General features: G+C 38.0%; 1 long non-coding RNA gene across 1 annotated transcript; it reads left to right on the top strand.

Moving 5' to 3' along the window:
• The first annotated feature begins 1,432 nt into the window (after positions 1-1,432).
• Positions 1,433-2,069, top strand: LOC116176599. The gene is made up of 4 exons (XR_004146473.1): positions 1,433-1,573; positions 1,619-1,697; positions 1,748-1,823; positions 1,875-2,069. It is a non-coding gene; the product is annotated as an uncharacterized LOC116176599 (long non-coding RNA).
• The last annotated feature ends 7,146 nt before the right edge of the window (positions 2,070-9,215 follow it).

The raw sequence follows: 9,215 nt of genomic DNA, 5'->3' as shown, positions 1-9,215 counted from the left end.
TGTTAATATCGACGTGCTCTGAGTCGTCGGGTCGATAGGGATCATTAAATCCCCTCGTATAGCGTTATATTTGACACTTTTATTGTAGGTTATGGCCCAGTTCAATGTAGGGTAGAGAAGTAAAAAAACACATGTCCGACGGAAACCAAACAAAGCGCAATCTTGAATTATTTCGTGGCGGCTGGGACGGATTAGGGAATATTTAAATCGAAATTTAGCGGGTAAATTCAGTTCCATTACAGTATGCATCGTATGGGTGGCACTTCCGTGGTACAGACGTTTTCAGGTCACATGAACTGCCGCATGTGTGCCCTTGATATAAGCACACGGTGAGCTCAGGTAAAGAAATCGGTCGGGGTAAATATCGAGGTTCTTATACACTAGGAAAAATAAAGAAAAGGGAAATGTGTAGTAATAGTAAACTGGATAGGCGCCACTTAATCTTTATTCACTTCCTAAAGGGAGGAGAGCATACTTACCAAAAACAAGGCAGACTAAGAGATCCTTCTGACTTAATAAATGATCTCAAAAATATGACTAAAAGGGCACTGCAATATATGGATCCGCGACGTTAATATTTGAATTTACGTTAATTTTTAGTATCAAGGGGATTAATGCGCAGTCAGAGAAAATACTAATATCACCACAGGCTTCAGAAAACAACGTAGCTATAATCGTTAAATGAATGTCAAACATATGTAGTAATTACAATTAGATTGTAACCAGTATGTAATCAAATATTATATCAAGGAGTCGACGAAAAATAGAAATTACCTTTGAACTTCGGGTCGTATCCTTGTAAGCTCAAAAAGGCGCGTTCAGCCTTTACTGTAACAGAAAACAATATAACAAACAAATAAAAGGGGTAGTGAATAACGCGGCACAAAATATTGCGAAATAGCAATTCTGACGTCTGACACTGATCAGGTAACTCGTATACTAAAGCCGTAATTAATACTCAATAAGAATCAATAATTTTAATGACTTTACATTAGCAAAAACAAAATTTGGTTCGACCACGGATTATTCTTACAAAATCTGTATAAAAACTGAACGTGACGCGGCTCTCGATAAAGTCTCGGTAAAATCAAATCTTTGATAACGACAAAAACAAAGTACGTAGTATCAGGTATAACCGAGCAATTTACAAGTACAAGGTTTTGCAAATACTTGCAGTGTAGGTAACCCAATCCCATGTATGTAGTGTAGCAATTGAAAATAGCATCTAGGATAGTTTAAGGGTAGTTAGATAGGCGCAATGTAAGTTGCATATATTTAGGCAGGTATATAATATTAGTTTTGGAAATTTTGTTATCTGGAAGGTCACATTCCTTGGGTGATAATTTTGGGTAAGGCAAGGTATTTTTGGTAGAAAATCGAGAGAGAGAGTGATTAGCTTTTGGGTGGCTAGTTAGAGCTAAAATAATAAATTGTAGAATTTACTGATATATATTCAGGATCTGTCTACTAGCTCCCATATTTTGCTACTGTTTTCCGACTGAAGTAGAGTTGTTGGCGTGTTGACCGGGCTCAGTAGTTTGATTATTCAGATCAGAAGTGATCCTCCTCGAAGGTAATTTTTACTATCTCGTTTATTGGCTAAAATTAAAATTATCAGTTTCAGATACAATGCTAGGAATTTAATTACTTGTACATATTAAATAGGCTTGTTAGGACGTTAGAACTATAGTTATAAGGTAAGGTAATTAATCGAAATATCTTTGAGAGTACCACCATTAATTTATAGTTTGGTACGATTCGTGAGAGTTATCGTAATAGGCATCTTTGGCTAAGGGAATTAATGATAAAGCTATAACATCTAGGTAAGGGTTACCTCTTCATTTTGGCATGCAGTAGAAGTCGTCTTTTTTTAGCTTTTCCTCAGACACCGGTCCCGGCTTTACCTAAGGTTAAGGTCATGGGCAACGGCACTACAAACCAGCAGGTCTGATAAACCAATCCTTATCTACTATTACCATTCCTTGCGGCGAAAGTAAAGGTCGTATCACTATTTAGAAATAATTAATATGTTTAAACCCTACTTTAATTTATTTGTGGCATATGTTGGACCCGTTCATACCGTGGGTGTTGAACCTAAAAAAAAAACAAATGTACCTAATAATTCACCAGTTCTGTGTATGATTTAATGTAATTACAAATACTTACCTCATTTCCATTGCGTACTTGTAAAGGGGAATTCGTTGAATTGATATTGGTGGTTAACTTGGGTAAACCTCCATTGGACATACTTGTAATATACTCAGGGTGCGGGGCTAGCTAGCAATTCCAGGACCCGTATATCTAACGTCAGAACTAAGGCACTCACGCCACTGTTTATAACATGGTGGTAACGAATGAAACCTCCTAATTAATGTTCAATCAGATATCAGGGCTTCACACCATTAATACCATTTCGTTGCGTATAATTTGCCTGTCCATTAACGTCATTTATTTGAATATAAATATATTCTGTTTCTCTTGCCACAATTATCTACGAGTTTTATTCATGTTCATACATTTTACTTGGAAGAGCCTATCCTCCTTGATCAAGAGGGTTCCATGCTTTGGCTTGATCTGGCGCCCTACTATAATTTTTGAGTTTGAAAGTAGCAATTGTACATGGCAGGATTTCGATCCTTCACGACTCTATAGTTTAGAGTTAGCCGGCTGCTGCACTAAATCCAAGTTTAGTGGTGATTGTTGAATTAGTATTGAGGGGCTGTGCTGCAGTAGCTCACATGTGATTAGTGCAAGTACACTCATTTATAGCGTACGTCAATCTTCCTAAAATGGCGGGTCTCAATAAAATGCGATGTCATTCGCGTACTTCATAGGTTATAGGTAATATCCAATTAGATAAACGTAAAAGGTAATCCAACAGAAAGAACAATGAGAACGTAAAAAAAATATTTTGAGGAAAGTTAAACTTGGGGGTTGAATGAAGATTATGCCCTAAAAAAATATACGTACTAAGAGAAACTGGCGCGTAATAGTCTGACATACTTCGTACTATTTATATGCAGATTCGTAAAACGATTCAATGGAGCACACCCACAGACATAAGAATAAAGAGAAATCACTTCAAAGATAAAGGGTAAAGCTAAAACAATATTCCCTTAAGCAGGTAAGTCAGTAATAGTAATGGCGTACCAAAGAAAAACTTGCAATTCAAAAGCAGAAACTTCACTAAAGGGAAAAGAAATAAAACTGCGCACAATACTTAGAATTCAGCGCAGAAAAGTACAAAGCATGAACTCTAGCGGCAAGGGAATGAAATAGGTAAAAGAAACCTTCAACACTCGGATAGTCTCTAACTGCGAAACAACCAGTGGCGGTTTCTCAATAAGTGCACATGAGCACGTGCACCCCCAAAAATCATTTTAAAAAAACGAAAACAATAACAATTCTATTTATGTATTTAACATTCTTGCACGTTCGTATCTCGCAATAAAAATAGTTCACTTATCTTATCTGAAATGCAAAACCTTAACGGGTACACTGACACACCGCTGAACGTGTATTAAGAATTATTCCCATTCCGCCTTCCCGTGCAGTGCACGGTTAGCTACGATCTCTGATTCGTTCAAACGCTACGTCGCCTGTCCCCGTGCGCCCCGCGAAGGTGTAAGTTGTAAAGTATAGCAAGAGCACACTCTCATTGTGAACCAGTATTCGCCGGACTACGAAGTAGGGCTTGTTGATCGTTTCGGTTTTAACAAGTAACGTTGCGACGTTACCGTTCATTATTTAAAGACAATTATTAAATTTAATTTACTAAAATTAGAAGATCAAATTAAAATAAAAAATGCGGGTCGCCCAAAACCGAGTTTGGAAATATCGAAAATCAATAAAGGAAGTCGGGATTATAAACGATCGTTTAAAATAGACATGTATGAAAAAACTGACTGGTTATGCGGTTGTACCTTTAACAATAGTCTATTGTTTTCCGTGTTTGTTGTTTGGTGATGGGCTCGGTGATGAGGCATCAGAATGGACGGAATGGAATGGCGTTACAGGACTTGGTGCATTTATCCGAAAAAATTAAAAAATATCAATCTTCAAAGGCACATCATATATCCGTTAAATTGAGATTTAATTTATTAGGTAAGCAAGATATACGGCAACAGTTAAATAGTGCATACCGTTTGAGTATCGAAAAACGTAATGAGGAAGTAAAAAAGAACAGGTATGTTTTATCCAAAATTATAAACCGTATAAAATTTTGTGGTGCTTTGGAACTTGCTCTCCGCAGCCATTGACAAAACGAGAAAATTCAAAAAACCCTGGAGTATTTAGAGATCTCATCAATAAGCTTTTTTATGCCATTTAATAGGCCCAAAAAACTTCGTGTTGCGGTGACACTCAAAAAATTTTCGCCTCCGGCTTTTTGCCCGTGGCCCCATTTTTAAATTGTGCACCCCCAAGACACACCACTACGCGCCGCCACTGGAAACAACGAAATAAAGTAATAAGAAAGCTATAAAACTTGGAACAAATTTACTACAGGGACAACTTATATTACATCTAAACTAGTGGATTACAAAGTAAATAACCTGGACGGCGGCGTAAGAATATCGAACTTACATTAGAGCGAAAAGAAGTTAAATTGCGAGAGTAAGAGTACCAAATGAGAGTACGAATCGAAGGTATTTCAATTTGGAGGATCAATCGTTACAACATGAGTGTCGGAAAACGAAATACGGGATCTGGATTGTTTCCCTTGCGTGGACCTTACGGCCGTACAGGTATCGGGATATATCATCAGGTAAGATTTCACTTATATATGTTAAAGGAAGTAGGAGTAATGATGTGGGACAAAACTTGGTGGAAATCTCTTATTTGAGGAATTCCTGCAGAGGTCCTAGATCAGATAATTCTATAAACTTCACACCATTACAGTATGTAAAATTTCATAAATATCGGATCACTTTTATTGAAAACGAAAATAGTGTACTTTAGAAAATTTAAAATCATACCTACCCAATTTTCGGTGTACAGAGACTTTTCAGTGTATCATAATTTTGAAAAACAACTTTCAAATAAAGTACTACAAACAAAGTATAATTAATAACAATTATTAACTACAAAATAGTAGAATTAGTGATTCAATTACCTGCTCTGTTTCTAGCTAATCTAATCGATTCCTGAAACCACAGCGACAGGAATGAGACATTTTAAATTATTACCTGGCCTAGGTAGGTAAACAGATCAAGTTTTTAATTACAGTATGTGAAGCGAATCACACACTGAGCAAGGCTAAAGCAAAATAACAAGTGCGGCATACACGAACCTCCTGTTACAATGAAGTCATCAGTAATTAACGTTCTTTTAAACAAAGTCAAATAAGTTTACCTGAAACATGCGAAACCAGACTTTATTTAATTAATTTGCCTCTTTATCGATATTTCCGATCGTTAATGTAGTTCTGCAAAGTTTGAAAAGCTTGGCAACTTCTGCAAATGGGTTTCGTCTTATCAAGAAGATAGCTTATCTTGATTCTACCATTAATAGCACAAAGAACAGCAAGTGTACTACTTTGATTGTTAAAAATTAGGACGAAATGGAAATTTCCCGAATTATATTTAGAGCAGTCATCAACTTTTGACAAAACGTCCAATTGTCTCTTTTGTCAAAGGATATGCGAGCAACGCATTACTTAGTATAATGAATGTAGAGGGAATCTGATCCCTATGTTCATCGCCTTTGAAAATAAATCTCGAAACTTTTACGTAAGTAAGAATCGTATTTAATATCTCGTTTCAAATGCACGGAATTCGCCGAACATATTTCTCATAATATACTGTGAAATAGCATCAAGAAAGTAATTAAGGGAAATTCAAAACTCGGCTTCCATTTATAGCCTCTATACATACTTTTGTGTGTAAAAATGTTCACATGATGAAAATGAGTCCGTAGTGTGTCAATAGTGTGAATGTCATAAGCTTGGTTCATTAAGCGATTGGAAATTCTTCACTCTGTCGAGCTGGACGATTACATAGCGGCTCATTGATGATAAATGTAACGGAAATCAAAAACAATTAATCATTCAGGAGATAGTGTACCAGTGTGGAAAGCGTATTAAAGTATAGATTGTCTCACTTTCTTCATATTTAGATGGTACAAACTCGTACGGAACTATAGCACCTGTGAGCGTTAGACTTTTATGTGAGCATGATAGGTAGCACGATCAGAAAATCTAAGTTATTTAAAGCTACTGTGTATTACTGCAATCGTTATTGACTTTAAGAGCGAAACGGCGCTAGTATTAATCACAAGAATTGCCATTGTGTTCTTTTCCGTACATAAGTACTTTGACCTAAATAAACCGAAATCACCAGTTACATTCAACTATTATAGTAATTGTCTTAAACGTGTACATTTGTGACTTTCACTTGATACGTTCCATTGTGCAGTTTTTAGAGATCCACGATAACGTTGCTAACGTACTTCACGCCGACGAACGCTATAAACAAAGCGCCTCTCGAGTAGAGAGATGCACTTGAATACATTCGCCGGCGCCGTCTTAATTGGAAATACCGAATTAATATCTCGAAAGTTTGATGGATTCGAAAATAGCTGGAGAGCCCGTTATTTCGAGACAATCAATTTGCGAGCTCATACAAAATTGAAAAGCATTGTCGGCTGCAATAGTCGGCATCAAAAACAATTGTGTCTAATATCCCGCATTTGAGCATTAATCTTAATCAGCATAAATAGTAAGCCGGCTCATAATGGGGACAAGAAGCGGTTACTCGACAAATGACTGGGCTTTGTTTTCACGTGGTGGTAGTCTGTTTCTAAATAGTAAATGGTTCTACTTGCACGATTAATTATTGGCACATGGTGCCAGTGCATTTGACAGGGCAGTGAAGTTAACGACAACCTGTTACCAAATCCATTTAGTCAAAATGACAATTTATTTAACGCATTAATAATGTGGTTGCGAAAGTACGCCGTTGAAAGCGTCTCGGTCCCCTTGCTGTTTATGTTTATAGAATCGTGCTCTAGACGTGCTAAGTGCAGATATGGGATTTAGCATAATGAACAAATGCCTTACTTCGCGAAATGAACGTTGAAATAACTCACGTGGCTATACTAAGGTGCCGTTCATTTTGTCGAATTAGGCATGCATTATGTACAAGATGTATGAAGTTTTAGCGGTTTTGTTTTAACCTGTAACAAACAGTACGACGATGCATGTTAAGTAACGCGAATCAATATTTAATATACTTTGAGGGAATGTTTCGCTGGTGTTCCGTTGTTTTGCATAATTTCTGCTGAATGAAAGATAAAAAATGGATAGGATGGTATTGTTTGGTAAAAACTTCTTAACGGGTAAACCGCATTTTTTTGGAAATAAGGAAATTTGAATATATTTGCAGTACAACCTTGGATCGGCTGGCATACATACAGCACATTATGGACATAAACTATTCCAAGAATGATACAGGTAAAGTGATTTTCATTAGTGAAATGTGTCATAATTATCGAATTGTCCGCTTGTTCGTCCTGCCGCCTATCAGTTCGCTAAATGTCTTCCTAACCACTTGAGATAGAATAGTGCGTATTCTTTAGTCCTTGCGGAATTATGTCCAGTAAAGGACAATTTACATTATCGGTTAAGTCACGGTCAGATCACGGTCCGGTCACGGTATGGTCAATTATTATAGCGCGTATTCCTTAAGTCATATTCACATTATCGGTCAGGTTATGGTTAGAACATGTTCATTAGAATTACACGCTACAATTAACTGCACCGTGAACGGACAGCGATCTGACCGTGACGTGACCGATAATGTAAATCGGCTTGTAGTTAGTTTTGGTTCCATTACCTATCTTCGTACCTGCGAACGTTACGTTACATAATATTGCATTAACATTTTGGGTTTGTCATTAGGTCAGTCGACCTGACTCAAACAGAATTGTCTTTGTCCCTCGCGCATGTTGAGATATTTAACTGGCTCTTCATAGGGGGTTGTTTGCATCGAGCGGAAGGATCTTTTTAAATGAGCAAGTGAGGTTAATCCTAGTGAACCTTATTTGGAAACCTGGAAAGGACATTACAATATTACGCTTTAAGGAAACCCAGATTCCGTGGTACACAACCCCGTGATTAAATTAGGAGAGCGCGAGAGCGTGCCGATTGCAAATAAATTCCCGCAGATTTTATAATAAACCATCCTCGTTGATCATTTATTACATCTACACTCCCAGAAGTTTTTAAACTTTAAGGTAGGAAAAAAAGGAAAAAGGCCAACGTGTTTCATTCCTCCGGCACCCCTGACTACAGGGATACCGGAGGCGGGCTGCTCAGGGCTTCCTGGCCCTCTTCAGCCAGAGAACGGGATTGTAAGGATGGGTAAAGTTAGGGATTGGAACGGAAGGAACGGAGTTAGGGTGCTGAGGGGGAGAGTACTGCTCCAGCATTCGCCTCGTAGATTTCAACATAATGCTAGCATTATGCGAAGCTACGTATGTCTGAGGAAAACCCCCTGACAAAACCCCAGACAGAGCAGTCGGCAGCGGGATTCGAACCCACAACCTTCCGAATAGCATCGGTGAGCGCATCCACTGCGCCACGTGCCTCGGTTTAAGGTAGGAGCTTTCTTTCGTTACGCGAAAAAGTTTCACGAGAACTACACAGGCCCTTACATGGAGCATATTTGAGGTCAGTTGTCCAGCGAAAACCAAAAGACGCACCTTCGTGCAATGGAGAATTCAAAAACTTCGAGCGGCTGTCAGGAAGCTATTGGTATTTAACAAGACCAAAAGCAAGCTTCAGGAATTGTACAGCGCAGCCCCTGCTGCATACAATTTTGAAATAAGGAAAACCAGGAGAAAGACCTGGCGCGAATTCGGTGAGGGTCAACAGATGGCGCAAATGGCATCATCTGACACGACAGCTGCACAGAGAATAAATTCTGTGGTATTTGTTGTCATGAGCAAATTGCTTAAACAAAACGGCACGTACACTCTTATTTACCGCAAAGAATTGAAAACCAAAGAAAAGGTAGGTACCTACTTATGTTACACTCCAGAAGTCGGATGCGCATCGTCGTCTAAAGTAATTAACTAAAAAAATAGATACACGTAGATGACTGTTGAGTCCAAAGCTCGAGTCAGTAAGCTGAGTTGCAACGAATAATAACTGTACATTACGCAAAAACAAAAACTAGTGCAAGGAATCGTAAACAAAATCACAGTTAAATTTTACA

Source organism: Photinus pyralis, unplaced genomic scaffold, assembly GCF_008802855.1.
Source record: "Photinus pyralis isolate 1611_PpyrPB1 unplaced genomic scaffold, Ppyr1.3 Ppyr1.4_LG7, whole genome shotgun sequence".
In the NCBI taxonomy this organism is placed as follows: Eukaryota; Metazoa; Arthropoda; class Insecta; order Coleoptera; family Lampyridae; genus Photinus; species Photinus pyralis.
Note: the sequence above shows the minus strand (reverse complement) of the source record. Positions and strands in the feature narration are given on the sequence as shown.